This window comes from Canis aureus, chromosome 26, assembly GCF_053574225.1.
Source record: "Canis aureus isolate CA01 chromosome 26, VMU_Caureus_v.1.0, whole genome shotgun sequence".
NCBI classification, from domain to species: Eukaryota; Metazoa; Chordata; class Mammalia; order Carnivora; family Canidae; genus Canis; species Canis aureus.
The window spans coordinates 45,148,152-45,169,292 of record NC_135636.1 but is presented as its reverse complement, the minus strand read 5'-3'; the positions used below and the strand labels follow the sequence as shown (position 1 = coordinate 45,169,292).

At 46.1% G+C, this 21,141-nt stretch overlaps 1 long non-coding RNA gene across 1 annotated transcript; it reads left to right on the top strand.

The window, feature by feature from the left end:
• Positions 1 to 9,198: 9,198 nt before the first annotated feature.
• LOC144298860 (uncharacterized) lies at positions 9,199 to 13,738 on the top strand. The gene is made up of 4 exons (XR_013365731.1): positions 9,199 to 9,743; positions 10,093 to 10,211; positions 13,143 to 13,331; positions 13,461 to 13,738. It is a non-coding gene; the product is annotated as an uncharacterized LOC144298860 (long non-coding RNA).
• The last annotated feature ends 7,403 nt before the right edge of the window (positions 13,739 to 21,141 follow it).

Below are 21,141 nucleotides of genomic sequence, written 5' to 3'. Positions count from 1 at the left end.
AGGTTCTGGGCCTCAACATTCTTATTTGTAAAATGGGAATCATAAGATCTCCACTGAAGGTCAGCTATGAAGACGAGATGAATTGATACAGCAAAATAGGACACCTGGGTGGTTCAGTGGTTGAGCATCAACCACTGGGATCCTGGGATCAAGTCTCACATTGGGGTCCCCACAGGGAGCCTGCTTCTCCCTCTGCCTGTCTCTGCCTCTCTCTCTCTCTGTGTCTCTCATGAATAAATAAATAAAATCCTAAAAAGAAATACAGCAAGATATTTAGAAGGGTGTCTGGTCCATGCTAAGTGCCCATTAGATATCCTCCCCTCCTTTCCCCCAGTGCATTTTCTTAAGAATCTGCTACTTTGATTGTTCTCGGCCCATGTGAGGCAGTGCTGAGCCCCAGGCAAGGGTCTGTATTCCGATGGGCTCAGGCTCACATTCCTGCTCTTCCAGGCAGGAGCCGTGAGACTGGGCAAAGTCACTCCCCCTCTCACAGTTACAACCTCAATAACAACCCGTCATTATGGGGACTTTGTGGGAAAGGGATGAGCAGCTGGGTGTACCCTGCTCATCTCAGGCATTGCTCAATAATGGTGACTATTTGTATGAACATCCCATTTCAGTGGCAGGAACCTGAGAAGCAGAAAGTTTAGGCATGAGGTATCTAACGGTGCAGAATCATCCATTCCTTCCATGAGAATGGTGTCTCCCAAGGTCTATAATGCCAACCACAGGAGGGATACAGAAAAACATGAAGAGCTGGATGGACAAAGTATGTATGACTTTTAATAGCCAAGGTATTCATTTTCAGTTTTTTTCTATCCCTGGCAAGCAAATCAGGCTCCCATTCATACAGTGACATAAAGTTTCCTTTTTTACATAAATGTAGTCAAGTATGAGTAGTGGATTGATTTAAAGAGAAGTATTAACTGAATACTAGACAAGCCGGGGCCAGATACGGTGCAAATCATAAAGTTCATGTGTCCACAGCTGTGTGGGAGACGTGCTCTGCTCAACCACATCTGGTGACTAAAATAGCCCAGCAAGACGGTCAAGGGCCCCTTCAAGGACTCCAGGCAGCGATGGGCTGTGTGATTCATCCTGCGTTCTCTATTAGTGAGCCCTTCCTCTCTCTGAGTACACGCTGACCTCGTCCTTCACAGATTTCCCAAAGATGAATTAGACCATGTTATCCTGGAGTCTCAGACTCCAGTTTGTGGTCCTGCCTAATTTCCTATTTTACATCATTAACTGGGGTGTATGTACGTATGTGTGAGAGAGAGAGAGAGAAAGAGAGAGAGAGAGAGAGATCCTTGTGAACAAGGGTCATACTTTCCCCACTCACACTACCAGCTTCAGTAATGGACACATGGGAGGGGCTCCTTCGTGATAGTTTAACATGTCTTGTGTGCATGCAGGATTGTTGAACGCTCCCAACAGCTTGGTACTGTAGGTAAAATTCCATGCCAATTTTTATCAATAGAAAGGAATTTGAGGCTTATAGAGGTGACATGGGACACGTGTAAGCAGCTAAAATTACAGGTTGAACCCAGGTAGCCTGAATGTCAAGTCTAGATCTTAACTATTACACCATGTTGTATCCTCTTTAAAAGATACCTTGGATGGGTGGGTGGGTGGGTGGATGGATGGATGGATAGGTGGATGGATGGATGGATGGATGGATGGATGGATAGGTGGATGGATGGATGGATGGATGGATGGATGGCAGAAGGAAGGAAGGAAAGAACAGGAGAGCCATAAAGAGACAATAAGACTATCTTTGAGCTACCTATGAAGTTCCATAGTCAGAGTTCTATCATGGGCTCTGCCTTGGACAGATGTTATCTTTAATCCTTACATAAAATTTCTGCTCAGAAAAAAAAAAATGATCTGCAGACATAATAGAGATTTGCTCTGAAGGCATTTGCTGTTTAGACCAAAGACTGTAAAGGCAGACCAACTGGGGTTCCAACCTTGGATCTGCCATTAAAAGCTGAGCAATCTTGGGCTGCTAATTTATACAGTCTAGGCCTCAGTTTCCCCATCTATAATGGGGATGATGATATCTACTCCCTGGGGTCCTAGAAGGATCGAATGAGACCCTGTGTCTCCTGTGCCACATTCTCCATGTGTGGTCAGCGTCCTTATCGCTTTGCTGTGTAGGTGCTCTCACCACCGTACAACTTGTACATCTCAGAACCAAACTACCAACCCAAGTCCATTTTAAGAGAATGAGGAGGCTGTGAGTTAACATTGGGCTAGAACATCAAGGAGAGTAGATGGCAGAAAAATGACTCCCCGGGAAAGTCCATCTCCTAACCCGAGAGCCTGGGAATCAGGGACCTTGAATAGCCACCAGTTCGAGCTTGAGGATGGAACTAAGCTTGTTTGCCCCTCGATTTTAAAGCAGGGAGATGATCCCGGATTATCCAGGTGGCCTCAAGGTCATCATGAGGGTCTTAGAATTGGGAGGGAGGGCAGGAGAGCAGGCAGGGGAGCCGGCCTTAGAAGACAGGCCCAGAAAGCTCCGAGGCCACCTGCTTGGAAGATGGGGAAGGGGCCACGAGCCAATGAACGGAAGCAGCCTCCACAACCAGAGATGGATTCTCCCCTAGAACTTCCAGAAAGAAGACAACCCTCGACACCTTGATTTTGGCCCCGACGTGGCCTGTGCCGGACGCCCGACCTCCAGAACTGCAAGATCAGCTTTTGTTGTTCCAGGCACTCATTTTGAGATAATGTGTTGCAGCAGCACAAGGAAACTCCAGCAGCGAGGAAAGGTTCTGACTCTGGTCTTGGATTCAGCAGGAAGTCAAGGGTCTTCACAGTCTGCCTCAGGGAGGCAGCTGGGCCTCACTTGCCCTCTACAGAGAATAAAACCAGAGACACCTCTGCCTCTGCTTCTCCACATGTCCCTGGTGTGGGAAGCTGTGTGCTCACTCGGGGGGGGGTCTACAGGTTGGTCACAAAGGCTGGGTGGTGGGCCCTTGAGTGCAGGGCGCCATCATTTTGCGCAGCCAGGAAACGGCTTTCTAGACTCCAAGTTTCAGGGCTCAGAGGAGGAGTGATTGCTGTTATTTCCTTCAGGGGAGAGCTCTGGTTAAAACAGGAAATGAGTCGTCGGGCCATTTGCAGCCCACAGACATCGGGGCACCAGGTTTCTCCTTTTCCCTTGCAAGTGGGCCTGGGCTCCTGGAGGCCAGGGGAGGCCAACACTCAGAGGCCATCCATCTGTGAAGGGGCCTTTTCCCACCTTGCAAAGTCCACTCTTCCATTCTCACTGTTTATTTTTTATTTTTAAAGATTTTTATTTATTCGTAATAGACAGAGAGAGAGGCAGAGACACAGGCAGAGGGAGAAGCAGGCTCCATGCAGAGACCCCGACGCGGGACTCGATCCTGGGTCTCCAGGATCACACCCTGGGCTGAAGGCGGCGCTAAACCACTGAGCCACCTGGGCTGCCCCCAGTCTCACTGTTTAAATGGGCAGCATAACCCACATTCAGTACAACGATCTTAAGTGTTGAGTTCCGAGTTCTGGCAATTAGATGCACCCCGGCAATTACCATCCACCCAAAACAAATCACGGAATATTTCCATTATCCCAGAAAGCTCCCCCTGCCCTGATCCTAGGCAATCCCAGGCACCACCACCAGCCCCTGAGGCAACTACTGATCCTGTCGTTATAGATTCGATTCATTTTTTTCCTAGAACTTCATCTCCACGGCCCCATACAGCGTGTACTCCTTTGGGCCTGCTGTCTTCCACTCTGCATAATTCTGAGATTCACCCACGTTGGGTCCATCAGTAGTTCATTTCGTTTTATTCCTGAATGGTATTCCATCGTATGGATTTACCTCATTACCAAAAAAAAAAAAAAAAAAAAAATCTGGTTTTGTTGTTAATGGCATTTGGGTTGTTTCCAGTGCGTGGCTGTTATGAATAAAGGTGCTGTATACGTTCATGTGTAAGTCTTTGTATGGACATTTGTTTTCATTTCTCCCAGGGAATACCTGGGGTAAAATTCTCCCCTTTGGGACTTAACATAACAGAACCAAGGTAAAGGCTTGAGTTGTCCTCCCCTACCCCTCGCCCACAACAACATTGGCAGCCTTTTTTCTTTTTCTTTTTGTCTATTCCAATGTGTGTGAAATTGTTTTTTGTGGTTTTACATTGCGTTTCCCTGTTGACTAGTGATGTCAAACACCTTTTCATGTCCTCATGGGCCATCCCTACATCTTGTGTGAACTGAATCTTTTGCCTATGTTTTTCTTAAATCTGTGTGTTTGTGTTTTTTTTTTTATTATTTGAGGGGTTCTTCGTATATTCTACATACAACCCCTTCATCACATCAATGGATGGCAAAAGTTTTTCCCAATCTGTGGTTTGTCCATTTTCTTAATAGTATCTCCAGATGAGCAGAACTTTAAAATGTTAGTGCGACCCAATTTACTTATCTTATGATCGATACTTTTTGTGCCCTGAGAAATCTTTGTCTAACCTGAGTTTACGAAGACAGTCCTCCATGTTTTCTAGAAGATTTCTTGTTCTGGCTTTTCCAGTCAGTTCTCTGAGCCATCTCAAATTTGGTTTTGTGTCTGGAGTTAATGTGGGAGAATGGACCAACACATCCCAGGGCCAGTGTTGTAGAGACAACAGGATGAGTGTTCCTAAGCTCAGGATCTGGTGTGGGATTTGGCAAATCTTTTCTTCACATAGGAACGGGCCAGATAGTGAATATTTTCAGCTTTACCAGCTATATAGTCCCTGATGTAACTTCTTAACTTTGCCTTTATGGTGCAAAAGCAGCCACAGACAATATGTAAACACAAGGGCATGGCTGTGCGCCAACGGAAGTATTCATGCACGGTGCAACTTGAATTTCAGAGAGTTTTTACATGTCGCGGAATAGTATTCTTTTTTTAAATTTTTTAAACCGGTTAAAAACGTAAAACTCATTTTTAGCTTGTGGGCTATACAAAAACAGCCAGCTGCCAGATTTGACCTACAGCCTCGAGCCACAGTTTGCCAAATCCTGGGCCACTCAGCAAGGCAAACATTCAACAAACAGAAGGACACGCTGTGATAACAGCATGAAAATAAAGATCGGTGTTCTGTGGGAGAGAGAATGATAGGCAGTGGATAATCTACTTTGGATGAGATCAAAAGGAATTATAGCTAAACCACAATGGAATACCACTTCACACCCATTAGGATGGCTATTATTAAAAAAAAAAAAAAGGAAGAAGAAGAAGAAGAAAAGAAAGAAAGAAAAGGAAATAACAAGTGTTGGTGAAGATGTTGAGAAATTGAAAGGTCTGTGCATTGCTGGTACAAATGTAAGATGGTGCAGCCAGCGTGGGAAAGAGTAAAAAATTGGACATAAAATTAACATATGATTTGGCAATTCCTCCCTAGGTATAGACTCAAGGAATTGAAAAGAGGGACTTAAACAGATGCTGGTACACAAATGCCCGTAGCAGCACTATTCTCAAAAGCCCAAAGGTAGAAGCAAACCAAATGTCCATCAACAGATGAATATTCGTACAATGGAATATTATTCAGGCATAAAAGGGGGGGGAATGAAATCTGATTCATACGACGTGGATGAACCTTGAAAACATTATGCTAAGTGAAATAGGCCAGATATGAAAGGACAAATACTGTATGATTCCACTTATAGGAAGTACCTAGAATGGGCAAATTCACAGAGACAGTATAAGAGAGGTTACCAGAGGCTCAGAGGATGAAAGAATGAGGAGTTATCTAAAGGATACAGGTATTCGGGATGATAAAGTTTTGGAAACAATTGATAGTCCCAATGGACACCATTGGAAATGTACTGAATGCCACTGAATGGTACACTTCATACTGGTTTAAACAGTAACTTTTATATTATTTTACCAAAATAAAAATATCTTTTTTATTTTTTTTAAGATTTTATTTATTTATTCATGAGAGGCAGAGAGAGAGAGAGAGAGAGGCAGAGACATAGGCAGAGGGAGAAGCAGGCTCCGTGCAGGAAGCCTGACGTAGGACTCGATCCCAGGACCCCAGGATCAGGCACTGGGCTGAAGGCGGTGCTAAACCACTGAGCCACCCGGGCTGCCCCAAAATATCTTTTTTAAAAGCTTAGAAAGGAATTTTAACTAAAGGTCTCACTACGAGTCTGTGGGGCACTGGACTCAGGGTATCACATACTAATTCATTTAATCTTTATAACACTGCGAGGTAGGTTTTGTTATTATCATCATACCCATATTATAGATGAGAAAACCGAGGCCCTAAGTTTTGACAACTTGCCCAAAGTCACCAGGATCCAAACCCCAGCAGCCTGGCTGTAGGGTCTGTACGTGGAGCCACCGAGCTACACCACCTCAAAAAAGCAGTGATTCTCAACGTTGGCTGAACACTGGCGTTTCCTGGGGAGGGTTTTTGAATCCCCACGACCAGAACCCCTGAGGACAAGACATCAGTAACTGTAAGAGCTGCCCAGCTGCTCCCACCATGCAGCCAAGGGGGAGAAGAACTGTTTTATTAAAGAGCAGGCTTCTCTCAGGAGATATTCCAGCCAGAATGAGCAGGAGTAGCCATGGAGGGGGGTGGGCAGAAGGAACGTTTCAGGCCATATATTTTACTAGTCACGTATTTTTATCGAACCATGTTGGTCTTTTTCCTCTGTAAGGACGATGACAATACACCCTAAGAGGAATCACAGCTAATGTTTATTGAGCAATTATGCCTCCAAGCATGACACTAAACGCTTCTCGTACATCATCTCCATCAACGTTCATGACAATCATAGGAAATAAGCCCCATCATCCCCATTTCACAGATGAGGCAAAATGAAGACCTGACAAGAATTAGTTGCTTGCCCAAGTTCTCACTAACCAAGTGGCAGTAGGTGGCACTAAGTGGCAGTTTGGCGGTGTCCAGACACACATTGTTCACGCTCGGTGCCGCAGGCTCCTTCACCATGAAGCTTTCCAAGGGTGTTCCAGACAGAGACAGTGAGAGAGGACACAGCCTAGTCACTTGTGGCTGGTCTTGTTTCATTTTCTGCACAAATCTACCCGTGGCAAGTCCCCTCTGTCATTACCGCCCCATAGTAGGTGCAGACCCGTGACGCTCCTCTGACACCACCATCGTCCGGACAGAGCTCCGAGAAAGGGACTTGAGAATGCCTCTGCATAATCTCACACTGGGGTGAAGAGGAAGCCTGAGGCCAGGAGGATTGTGTTGGAGAAATTCAATGTATTATCAGCTAGAATCCAACAGGTAGATTTACAAGGCCCACAGTCTAGGGAGAAAGTGTGAGTGTGTGTGTGTGTGTGTGTGTGTGTGTGCGCGCGCCTAGGTGTGGATTGTGTGGATTATGTCTACAACCAAGAGCAGACCCGAATGGGAAGAGCAGGTGTCCTGGGCAAACACAATACAGAGAAGAGAGTCCCATGACTTTTCCCCCATTCCTGAAAGCCCGAGACCATGTTTTGCTGACTCATCACTCTAACTCTAGAGATGTGTCTGGCAGACAGGGACGTTGCCCATTAAAATTTGTGAAGCAAATAGATACGTGCAGTGGGGTCGGGGGTGCCTCCCTGCAGGGGCAGCACATGAACCGAGATCCCTGGCTGGACTTGTTAATAGACGAAGGGAAGAAGGAAGGAATGTTTCAAGAAGAAGGAAAAGAAAAATTCACATTCCAAGTTCAAATTAAGCTTTTTTTTTTCTTTTTTTTTTTTAGATTTTACTTATTTATTCATGAGAGACACAGAGAGGTAGAGACTCAGGCAGAGGGAGAAGCAGGCTCCATGCAGGGAGCCCGATGCAGGACTCGATCCCAGGACCCTGGGATCACGCCCTGGGCCAAAGGCAGATGCTCAACCTCTGAGCCACCCAGGTGTCCCTCAAATTAAGCTTTTCTATCATTCTTTATCACCCATAACTGAGAGGGAAACTGAGGTTCAAAGGTTAGTGATTTTTATCAATTATGCAGCTAGAAAGTACCTGAACCTGGATTTGAACTTGGGTCTCCAGTCTTCTCTCCCAGGGCTCTTTCTCCCACCCGTGAGCAAACAGACAACCGGGGCAAGAGATAGATCTCTGCTTCACTGCAGCACAAGGACCCTAACCATCACCACCAACGACAAAAAAATCATAATAAGGACGTTAAGGAACATTTATTAAGAGCCTGCTATGTGCCAGGTACTGATCTGTACATTTGAAATGCATTATCTGAAGAGCTCTTCACCAAGAAACCTATGGAATGGAATCTGTTATCATACTTATTCTATAGTTGCAGAAACAAGGTCCAGAAGCATGAACAAGCCTCAGTTTCCACAGCTACTAAGGTGCAGAGCAGAGAAGTTCAACCTCAGCAGTATTGGACTCCATGGTGGAGTCACTGTTCCTCTGGCCTGGTGGTCAGTTTGGTCCCAGCATCAGGCAACTGGCTTTTGACTATCACCAGGTCGATGATAATAGTAATTATGACCCTTTGAGGACTTTTAACATTTCTATTTTAAGATAACATTCAGAGTCTTTATTTTTTTTTAAGATTCAATTCATTTATTCTGACAGAGACAGAGAACACAGCAGGGGCAGCAGCCAGCAAAGGGAGAGAGAGAGAAGCAGACTCCCCGCTGAGCAGAAAGCCTGATGTGGGGCTCGATCCCGGGACCCTGAGATCATGACCTGAGCCGAAGGCAGCCGCTTAATCGACGGACCCACCCAGGTACCCCAAACTTTCATAGTCTTTTGACAAAATTTTCTCTTTTTCAAAACCAGGTGTCCTGATGTTAGGTCTCTGCGTGGGGAGAGCTCAGCTCCTGAAACTCCTCGCCATTCTCTGCCCTTTATCCTTTCCACTCCAGGGGAGGAGGAGGATTTGGGAAGAACAGAGCTGTCCTCTGCTCCTTATGGAGGACAGAGTTGTCCTTGAAGCTCACGTTCTCCGGCGCTGGGACTATAGGGTCCATTAATCCTGGGATCAGTGTTGGGAAGCCCCTGGCCTCTGTATGGCTGGACCTGGTAACAATAAAAGTGACATCTGAGTTCCCATCTGAGCTATTGACTATATCCTCCCCCCCCCCAAATTCATATGTTGAAGCCTAGCCCCATTCTGATGTATTAGGAGGTGGGGCCTTTGGGAAGTAATGAAGTCACAAAGATGGAATTAAGGTCCTTATGAAAGGGACCCAAAGAGCTCCCCTGCCACCCCCCATGCACCCACCAGGTGAGTGAGGACACTCTGAGAAGTCAGCAGCCCTCTCCTAACAGTACTGGCACCCGATCTCCCACTACCAGTCTCCAGAACCTAGTGAAGGAAATTTCTGTGGTTATAAGCCACTTAGTCTACAGGGTTTTTGTTAGAGCAGCCCCAACGAACTAAGACAACTTGCTTATCCTTTTGCCTTATTTCTCAATTGGTTGAGAACTCTGGCAGGGAAGGGGCCATCTTTTGGACCTTCCCAAAAAGCCCAACACAGGGAGGCTTCTTTGAATGAGGTATAATGTCCGGTTAATAAGCGAGAGCAATAATTCAGCACTGGGGACGTGTTTTCTCTCTTCCATTCACTTATTCATCCCACATTGACGTGCTAAGCACCCACTACATGCCTGGCACTTCGCTAGGTACCCGTCAAGTAAGGATGAGCCATTGACAGTGGGAGCAAAGAGCCTGATCAAAACTGAACGGAGTTCTCACGTCCGACCTTCCTCCAGGAGATTGAACAAGAAGGAGGTAGAGTAAGTGTCAACTGTTTTTGGAGAGCTTGACAGCCATCTCCCATTGCTTGGGTGGCAGCACCCTGGTTTTCCTCTAGGGGATGAGCTGCTTCATTGTAAGCCACTCTGGTGGGACCGTCGGTCAAGGCACCTGCCCTCCCCTGGCTGAGGGACGAGTCCATGGTCAAGGTTATCATCAAACTCTAGATGCGGGGATGGGGAATCTTCCCCAGAGCGGTGTGGGGCAAAAAACACGCCACAGCTCCCCCATTCCAGAAGAAAGTCCTTGAAGAAGTCTTGCTCCCTAGACACATGGGACTGCTCGAGTTCTTCCTCCTTCCCTCCCTCTCTGCTTCTCTCTTCCATGCAGAGTTCCCGATCCCCCAGCCGTGCTCAACATCAGCCCGTTGCATGTTTTTTAACAAAAATCAGCCAGAGTTGGTTGCCTTTGCGAGAGAAAATACCATCACGACTGGCAACACATGGATTGTAAGAATCAGAACTTTGTGTTCAGGGTCGTGGGGAAATTGAGGTTAGGAGGAGACTTTCAAATTTTGGGTCAGGGAGGCTTGGAGGCCTGCTGATGAAGAGCACGGGCTCTTGAGTCAACCTGTCCTGGATATAAAACCTGGCTCTGGGTTTGTTAGTTATGGACTGATGTGGGACACCTAACCTAACATCCCGAGCCTCAGGTCCTCAGGTCCTCAGGTCCTCAGTTGGGAACAGAGGATAACACCAGCACCTAGCTCCCAGGGCTGGTAGCGCGGTGAAGTGCACAATAACCTTTGGCTGTTATTTTAGTGATCGTTTTCCAAGATTTCTTCTCAGAAGTCGTACAAAGCAGGAATGTACATTGCAAAAAAGATGCTGAGCAGGAAGGCCCTAAAGAAAGCCTTTCTCCAAAGAGGATGTTTATTTCAGAGACACACAGGGGGACACTCAACCAGCTGTCTTCCAGGAAATCGTCCACAACCCAGGGCGAGTTCTAAATTTTAAGTGACCAGCCAATGTCAAAGGGTTGGAAAGAGAAGAAAACAAACAAGGATGATGTAAAAATCCAACCACAAACTACATAAACTCTTAAGGTCTCCAAGATTTCATGAGAATCCTGACTTTGGAGGTGTTTCCCATCTCCATTAGAAGAAGAATCAAAATTATCATCCAGCTTCTATCGGCAGCAGACTGTGAACTTAATAGGAAATATCAGAAACCAAATCCTGAGGCTCTCTGGGATCTTGGAAACCGTAAGATGTAAATGATTAATTCACACTCGGGGTCTCAAGGCCTTTGCACTGAAAGTTTTTTCTGTTGCAAATGTTCCCCACCCCACCCCCCCCGCAGCACCCCTGTCTCCCCTCGCTCCCTGTTCACCTCCACCTTATTTCAGGTCAAATGTCACCTCCTCCGGGAAGCCTTCCCCATTCTCTCTAATGGAGCTAGACACTCTGAGTGTTCTCTGTGTTTCCTTCCCACCACGTTTGTGATGAGATGTCTCTGTGATCGTTGGATGGGTGGCTTTTCCCAAGCAGACCCCAGGTTCCAGGTGGGCAGAGGTCTTGTCTGTTCACGTCTGAAGGTCAGGGTAGAGTGGTTCCAGACCCCCAACAGAAACTCTATCTTTTTCCATTTAATGACTTTAGTAAATTTCTGTTAATTATTATTCACTCAACAAGGACTTAAATCCTTAGCACGTGCTATTGAATGATGACCATCATCACTGGTTCATTCAATCAGTTATTGATTAATTAATAATCTATAAATGGTTACAATTATTTTCAAAATATCCCGCTCTGGAGACTAAATGGAAGAGGGCACGGGGCCATGTGGGGGGCTCAGGCTGGGCCATGGCAGAGAAAGGATGAGTCACTTCAATCTACAGGCACGGCCACCAGAAGATGCTGGTGGCTTTAATGTGGAACGTGAGGGAGAAAGAGGGCACCAGGGGTGACTGCAGCAGTTTTGGCCTGAGCTACCGAAGGTACGGGGTCACCCTGAGCAGAGGAGGGAAGACTATGACAAAGCAGGTTGTCCCCAGCACCCCTTCCCCCCTTTCCCCATAAGCCTCAACCTTCTTACTTCAACTCGAATGTCACCTCCTCCGTGAAGCCTTCCAGGTTCCCTGCAATTAGCCTTCAAATCTCCTTCCCATGCTCATCCCCTCTCAAGTCCTCTCACCCATGTAGCAATCCCTGCATAGCTGCCAGTCACGTACCTCTTCCCCCAGCCCCCCTGGGTGGGGTGCCGGGCAGGGGGAAGTTCGGGAACCGAGCTTTGGACGTGGGCCCTCTGAAGTGTTTCTATACATCTAAGGAGAGATGTTGACAAGACAGACACAGTCCTTGACGCCTGTGTCCCGGGTAGGGAGAAACCAGTGAGCTAACAACGCAGAGGGATGACGTGACGTATCAAAGAGTCGCAGGTGCCAGGAAGGTAAAGGGATGGTGAGCGGCACCTGGTCATAGGTGGGATCCCGGGGGGCCTTTGTGAGAAGATGATATGAGACCCACGGGGGCAGCAAAGCCAAGTCCCCGAGGAAGGAATGGGCTTAGACAGTTTGGGGAACAGAAAGAAGACCAGGGTGGCTGGGGCTTTACCTGTGGGGCTCCAGTGGGGCTCCAGAAGGCATCTGGAGGAGGAATCACCACCCGCGTCTCACTCTACCTGCATGTCGGCACCTGATTTCCATTTTTAAAAGAGTAACTTTGACGAGCAGATTGGCCAGAGAGAGAGAGAGAGAGAGAGAGACAGGTGTAGAAGCAGGAAAGCCAGTTGTCCAGACAAACTGTAGCTTTAGCTTGGAAAGTTCGGTGGAAGGGGAGCAAATCCGAGAGACCTGGGACGTGTCGTGGCTGTGGAGTCAACAAGGTGTGCAGACTGGGCGAGGGGCTCAGAGCAAGGAGAATCCAGGATGACGCCCCCGTGGGCGCCAGTAGCTGGCCTGAGGTCACGACGGCTCAGGATGGGAGGGAAGGAGGCCAGAGAAGAGTCCAAGGCCTCTTGGGTCCCTTGGAGTATGAAATTACTAAGCAAGTAGCAACAGGGACACACATACTGGCTTTAGGTTTAAATGCACGTAAAATATTACATACATGCAAAACAGCAGGCCCAGGGGAAGTATCCAGCCTGATGGATTTCCCCGAGTGATGGGTGATCGGCACCCCGAAGTCACCATTCCCTCCCACGGTAACCAGGGTCCTAGCCTCGTGCGATGGATGCGCTTTATTGATATTTTTAAAAACCTGTGATTAAGAGATAATCATCAGAGCCACGCGTGGGGCACTGGCTCACGGATTGCTCAGAAAAACTTTTCATCGGTTTTTTTCTTTTCGACTGAATAAGACTTTTTTTGTCTCGTTTTGCTTCCTCTAGTTGTTTGTGATTTTGAGGTTTGCTTGTTTGTCTTTCTCTCCCTCTTCCCAGGGTGAGGGGCTAATGTGGAGTGTGGGTGACGTCGCGGCGGCCTGCAGTCACCTCTCGCCCGGACCGTCCTTACCTCTGCGAGTCAGGCCCACAAACCACAGCACAGGGTCCGGATGCAAACCCCACTCCCTTCCACCCAGCCCCATCGCCATCCCCCGTGGGGTTCATTTTCCCCATCCAACCCGGCAGGTGGGTCTTCCCAAGGCATCACTGTCACTGTATATTCTTTGCAGTGTTCATTTTCATGTTTTCGGGAAAATATAGCCAACTTCATTCAAATTTTCTCTCTCTCTGTCTCTCTCCATCTCACTATTCCAGTGATTATTTCTTTTGGAAATAATTCCCTGCCGCTCTGCCTCCGCAGACCTCCAAATCCTGGCAGAAGGAACGAGGCTCCCGAGGAGTGCACAGCCTGGACAGACGAACCAGGGCTGCAGAGCCACCTCTGGCAAGACACGGTCACACCTGCAGAGCAAAAGCCTCGTCTTTCTCATCTATTTTTACTTCTCAGGAGACCCTGGTCCCTCGAGAACTGTTTTCACCTCCTCGGCTCTGCATACGTGTTTTGCACATGATATTAAATAGTAACCTTTTGAGTTTCCCACATCCTGGTATGCTCTGGACCCACTGGCCACATTTTTACACACACACACACACACACACACACACACACACCCCACACCCCAGTCTATGCTAGCTGACTGGCTGGCAAAAGATAATAACGTTTAGTGGAGCTCTCTCTCCTTTTTTTTTTTTTCCAAACAGCTTAATTGAGATATAATTTACACGCCCTAAAACTCACCGGTTTGAAGTATGCCACTCAATGGCTCTCAGTTTATTTACTGAGTTGGGCTTTAACTGTTTTTCCTTGAAAAATAGGACACGGCTGGGTGGCCTTTTGACTCCACATGCTCCCTCCCCACTTTGAAAGGTGACAACATCTAAGTAGCAGGGAGCAGATGCTGTCCACAACCCCCCCCCCAACACACCCACCAAAGTTGTTTTATTCATGGTGCCATTTACAGCCTGCTTCCTGTGCTGAGTCTGAGCGGCTCAGGCCTGCTTCGTAGGAGCCCTGGTGGCGGGTTTCTGCCCTATGGAGGAGTTTCTTTCCTGTTGGAGGGTTTTCTGTTTGTCTTTTGTTGTTGTTGTTATTATTCAGCGTCTTCTGCTCTTTATATATTTTTTTAAGATTTTATTTATTTATTCATGAGAGTCACAGAAAGAGAGAGAGAGGCAGAGACACAGGCAGAGGGAGAAGCAGGCTCCATGCTGGGAGCCTGATGTGGGACTCGATCCCGGGACTCCAGGATCACACCCTGGGCCAAAGGCTGACGCTAAACCGCTGAGCCACCCAGGGATCCCCTCTTCTGCTCCTTCCCTTATCTGCTGGGCTAAAGAGACCTGAACAAAGGGGATCCGCGCGGCCTGGCGAACTATGCAGAAGGATGTGGTATTTAGAGCCAAACGCAAATGTTCATAGCATCCTGACTTTGGGGATGGGTCCAAAGGAAGCCGGTTAGGAAGATGAATAGAGAACAGAGGCCTTAAATTTGCTCCTGGTATCAAAATGTTAATCTGTAGTTTGGCTCTGACCTCTCTGACTCTCTGTTTCCTCATTTGAAGAATGCGAATTCAAATAACCACTTCAGAGAGGAAAAAATAAAACAAGATGAAAGCAGAGAGGGAGAGAAACCATATGAGATGCTTTATTTTTTTTTTAAAGATTTTATTTATGAGAGAGAGAGAGAGAGAAGTAGACTCCTCGCCAAGTGGGGAGCCCCACCTGGGGCTCGATCCTGGGACTTGAAATCATGACCTGAGCTGAAGGCAAATGCTTAACCAACTGAGCCACCCAGGCACCCCAAGATACTCTTAATCATAGGAAACAAACTGAGGGTCCCTGGAGGGAAGGGAGTAGGGGGATGGGGTAAGTGGGGTATGGGCATTAAGGAGGGCATGTGATGTAATGAGCACCGGATATTATAGAAGACTGATGAGGGGTGCCTGGGTGGCTCAGTTGGTTAAGCATCTGCCTTCAATGAAGTCAGGATCAGGATCCTGGGATCGAGCCCCACATTGGGCTCCCTGCTCAGCGGGGAGTCTGCTTCTCCCTCTCCCTCCTCCCCTCCCCACCCACTTGTGCTGTCTCTCTCTTTCTCTCTCTCTGAAATACATAAATAAAATCTTTAAAAATAAAAAAGACTGATGAATCACTGAACTCTACCTCTGAAACTAATAATACATCATATGTTAATTAATTGATTTTAAATTAAAAAAATAAAGAGGTAAAACAAAATTAAATTAGAATTAAAAAATAAAATAACCACTTCAGGAGATTTGCCTGAGGGTCGCATGAGATCATTTATGTGGAACACAATCAATTCTTTTTTAAAAAAATCTATAAATATTCATTGAATATGCATCTTAAAGAGCTTTACTAATGGTATAAGAATTCTGCTTCTGTCAAAGTACATTAATAAAAATGCGGTGGCTGCTGTCAGAAAAGTGTGTCCCAGTTCAACCATTCAGGCAGCGAATAAGTACTGAGGCCTGCTGGGTGCCAGGCATTGGGGATTGTAATGGTGGACGGGCAGTGGAGTCAGATGGAAGAGAGACAGACGCTCAACATATAGTCAAACAAGTGAATATCTAAGTACAAACTGTACCAGGGCTGTCGGAGAAATTCCGCTAGTGTGTGTGTACTTGTATGTGTTTAAAAAAATTTTAAAGGAATGTATATTTTGCTAGCAAATTAATGCCTACAGGTATGGAAAAATTTTCTGGAACAACCCATGAGAAATAGGTTACAAGTGTTTCTTTTGAGGACGCCTGGGTTGCTCAGTGGTTGAGCGTCTGCCTTCAGCTCAGGGCATGATCTCAGGTTCAAGGATCAAGTCCTGCATCAGGCTCCCTGCAGGGAGCCTGCTTCTCCCTCTGCCTGTGTCTCTGTCTCTCTCTCTGTGTCTCTCCTGAATAAATAAATAAATAAAATCTTAAAAAAAAAAACAAAAAAATAAAAAAACAAGTATTTCTTTTTGTGGTAGGAACCAGAAAAGTAGATTGAGGAATATCATCTACTTTTTAATCTATACATGTCTATAAAAGTTGAAGTCTCTCACTATACGCATGTATTTTTATATTTATTTGCCTAACTGCCAGTAGGCCTTCTCTTATCAATAGACTGAGAGTCCATTTTTATTTCTTCATTAGACTTTTCTCCATTCAAAAACGAAACCTGTTATTTAAAATGAACAAATGATTAACTGCTTAGAATATTTCACTGGCCGTGCCAAAGCAATTAAATATTAAATATAATATTACCATATTATATTATACTACCATACTTAAAAAGACAAAGGTCATTTACAAGAGTGCAAGAAATCGTCAACCCGCACAAGTTGTTACCAGCCCACTCACACCCACAAAGCTTGCCCAGACAATAGCACTTTTATTCAGCAGATATTTATTGAGCACCTACTGGGTACCCGGTATTGTTCTGGGCACTAGACAAAACAAAGCACTCCAAACAAGGGAGTCACAGGCCTGCCTTCCAGTTGGAGGAAACAGATAAGAAATAAGCAAATTAAGTATTTAATATAATATATATAGGAGTGTTCTAAAAAAAAAAAAAAAAAGTAAAGCAGGGCTGGGTGGCAAGGGACCAAGGGAGATGGACAGTGCTTTCTGATTTTTATGTAGAATACATTTTGTGGTTGTATCCACCACAGAGGAGGGCCAGGAGGCATGTTGGAGGGGATGCCCTGTCAGCAGTGACCTGAATGAGATGAAGGAGGGACGAGCCACACAGGCCAAGGAGGGAAGAATGTTCTCTGCCTGGGGGGGGGAGGGCCAGTAAAAGCCCTAAATAGGAGTCCTGGAGACCAGGGACATTTAGCAGCGAGCACACAACACGTATATTATCCTGTCCGCTTGTCTATATTGTCGCAAACATTTCATAATTTAAAACTTATTTTTGGGGTCGCCTGGGTGGCTCAGTCGGTTAAGCATCTGCCTTCGGCTCAGCTCATGATCCCCAGGTCCTGACATTGAGCCCCGTGTGTCCAGCTCCTTGCTCAGCGGGGAGTCTGCTTCTTCTCCCTCTGCTCTGTCCCCTGCTTGTGTGCTCTCTCTCGCTCTCTCTCGCTCTGTCAAAGAAATAAATAAAAATTTAAAAAATAATAAACTCTGATAGCTTCAAGTTATCTTTGTTTATATAGAACTCAATATGCCATTCTGGGCATTGCTTTTCTTCTTGAGATGTTTCATAAAAAGGATCAATATGAAGTGTAAATACCAGAGAAACAGAGATATATCTCTTTTTTAAATATATCTTTATATTTCAAGGAGATCCCTGGTGGGGTTAGTCAGAAGAGCATGCAGGCTCTTGATCTCGGAGTCATGAATTCGAGCCCTGTGCCGGATGCAGTGATCACTTGAAAATACGATAGTAAAATCTTAAAATAAAATCTTAAGGGATCCCTGGGTGGCTCAGCAATTTAGCACCTGCCTTCTGCCCAGGGTGTGATCCTGGAGACCCGGGATCGAGTCCCATGTTGGGCTCCCTGCGTGGAGCCTGCTTCTCCCTCTGCCTGTGTCCATGCCTCTCTCTCTGTGTCTCTCATGAATAAATAAATAAAATCTTATAAATAAATAAATAAATAAATAAATAAATAAATAAATAAATAAATAAATAAATAAAATCTTAATAAAATCTTAAAAATAAAATCTTTAAAACATAATAAAAATAAATACAGATATATCTTTATATTTCAATACATTTTAAAACTTCCTATAGCCATATCCGTTCACAGTTATAATACATTTTTTTAATCTATTGTCTTAACAGTATCTCATGAAATTCACATGTGTTTTATGGTACATGTCCATGTTTATCCACTGAAATTAAATGAATAACTGTTACTCCCGGGCCATAAAGACACGGATCCTGAGACAGGCTGTTGGCAGGTTGCTCTAAGATGTTTGCTCGTAGGAGGGGAGCTGAAACCAGGTACTAAAAGTAAAATAACAAAACGTAATAATAGTGAGGCTGGCCGTGACAAGCCTCATCTGATGGAGCACCTTGGGATGCTCTTCCCACTTGGTCCTCACCTGTCAGATGAGGGGCTAGCTATTAAATTCTGAGTCATTTGATTTATTCTCTTTCCCCTTTCTTGCTCAGATTTTCAGTTCCAACTCTGTGAATTCTGATGAAAATAACTGCTCTGTAACCAGTCATTGTTACTATAACAGGCTGAGCATGAAGTTAATCTCTTTCTTCAAACAGGGTTTCTGCGGGTAGACTGTTCTAGAACACTGGTTCTCAACCACTGGTGAGAACCACCCACCCCCCTTCCAGGGGGCACTTGGTGGCATGGGGAGACACTTGTCACTTGTCGTGACGGTGCTGCTGGCATCTAGCAGGTGGAGCCCAGGGATGCTGGTAAACACCCTGCAGGGCCCAGGGCAGCTCCCTCACGACAAAGAACAACGCAGCCCCCAAATGTCAATGGTGCTGAAGATGAGAACCTCGGATCTCCAGAAATTGGAAAAAACGAAGAAGCAGGACAGTGAACGAAGAGGGGGCGGGGTGGGGGGACCCTGCTGCCTTTCGATGCCTCTGTGGCATTTCCCATTTCCCACCTAAGAAAGGAAACAGCAACTTTTATCATAGCTGATGCAGAACCTCTACCATTGATGGATTATTCTCGAGAATCCCTGAAGACCTGGGTATGGGACTCAACCCCACGTGAGAGCCAAGCACAGGACGACAAAATGAAAAGTGGAGGCAAATTCAAACATGTACCATAACTACTAGGGGACCCTTTCTGCTCTAAGCCTCTCGGAAAGTCTTCAGATCCTGGGTTTCATTCAATCGACAATGCGTTCATCTGCATATGGCATTCAGCAGCAAAGTAAACTTTTTTTTCTGAGTCTTTTGTTTCCAAATCAAAGGGCAACAAAGAATATCCCAGCTCCATTCAAGCACTTTCAATGACTCTCAAATAAACGTGGGAGCAATAGTGGAGCCATTTAAAATGTACAGTGATGAGAAAGCATACTTATTAACCTTGTAAACATTCTATAAAAGTACAAGGGAAACTTCCCAAAGAATATCCAAGTGTCCTTTGAATATAATAGCCCTTTGTGAGTTGAAATGTTCATGTGTCTACCAAGTGGGATGGAGCACAGCAGACTGGAAGAAGGCAATCTTCGAGTCTTCTAGAAAGGGTGCCATGAACACATTATCGTGCAGCATCTTAAAGCTCAGAAGATTAAGGTTTCTCGCCCCCAGATCAGCTCCACTTACAAAAAAGCACTTTGGACTCATATTTAACCAACCATCAGAGGAGCTCCCAAAGCAGGCTAATTGAACACGGGGTTTTTGACACTCTATAATGATAACCTGGGATTTTTTTCTTGAAAACACCAACAGTGGCAAGCTTGGCAGGAAGCAGGAATTAGACGAGAGAATTGGTTGAAACCTGCCCTCCAAATTGGAAAACAAAACAAAACAAAACAAAACCAAAAAATCAAAATTTTTTGGTTTTCCAAAAGTTTGAAATCACTGCATGCTCCATCCTCATTCACATCGCCTCCAGCCTCAGGGCAGGGCATCTTCGGGGGCTTCGGAGCCACCACCTTCTTCACCAAGGCCTGCGCTTTGCTGAGAAGGGTCCCCCTTTGGGAAAAAAGGGGACCCACCCTCTCTGTTCCTCCTGTCCCCCTAGTCTGTGTCAGGCCTGTGTCCTGGTTCCATCTGCATGTTTTGCAGTCGCCTCCACGGCTCCAGAGGCCAACGAAGTCGGTCTCCAGGACGGGTACCCAGCCAAAAGCGGTCACCACTGAACCGTCCTTTTTATCCCTTTCTTAGCCTTTTACCCGCTGGCTTCAAACTTCTCCATGACGGGCCAGCTGTGGCCGACCTCAACCGAATATAAAGTCCTGAAGGGGCAGGCTGGAGAGCCCCACTGGGGGGAGCCCATGGGGAGCCCCAGGGGATGGTCTCTGCCTAAATCACTGGGCCCCACTCCAGCCTCCCAAGGCAAGTGGCAGGAAATTAGCAGCAAGAATCAAATGAGCTCAGCCAGCCTTGAGCCTTTTTTTTTTTTTTTTTTTTTTTTTTTGTGATTGAGGGCAATCCAGGCATTCCGCCCAGGATAACCTAGAGAGAGAGAGAGAGAGAGAGAGAGAGAGAGAGAAAGAGAGAGAACTCTTTCTTCAAATCTCTGCAGTTCGTTGCCAGTGAGTCAGTACATACCTGACCCCAAAAAAAAGAAAAAAGAAAAAAGAAAAAGAAAAAAGTTGTCTAACTGGTTGGGCTGTTTCAGCCAGCTACTACTGGGAGAAGTAAACAGAACCTGACCGTTTCAGTTGCATCTGACTCGCACATTATTTTCCAGTAAATATTTGTCATTTCAGGCCTGGTCCTTTCGCGGGCCCTGCCTGGGGGAGGCGGCCGCGGGGTGTCCACCAGGAGGGGTTGGGGGAAGACCTGGGTGACACGGAGCCAGGACTTCGCAGTGCTCCCGTGGGGCTGCAGCGGAATTGAGAAACCCTTCTTCCTTGGCCCTCGGGGGCTCCTCCAGGCAGCCGGCCGGGATTTCTGCCGGTCGCAGCACAATGGAGTGAACGCGACACACGCGGGCGTGCCCTCTGTCTTCATTCAGGAAGTGGCCAGCCGAGCCCGAGACTCTTTCTGCTCCGATGATATAAACAAATTGCAGAGGAAGTCAAGTCAAACTTTCCCTTGCTGCTTTTGTTCTCGGGCTAGCAATTCAGAAAGCAGAGCCAACTTTTTCTTTTCTGGATGCCTTTGAGACATTGCTCTTAACTGGCAAGGCATAAACCCTCATGGGTTTTGTTTTGTTTTTGTTTTAAACAAAGATCCCCCTAAACTTATTTTGTCAAAAAAAAAAAAAAATCAGAGATTTCCTAGAAGTTTCTTTTAAGGCTGGGTTGTTTTTTGTTGTTTTTTTCTTCTCTCTTTTTTTTTTTT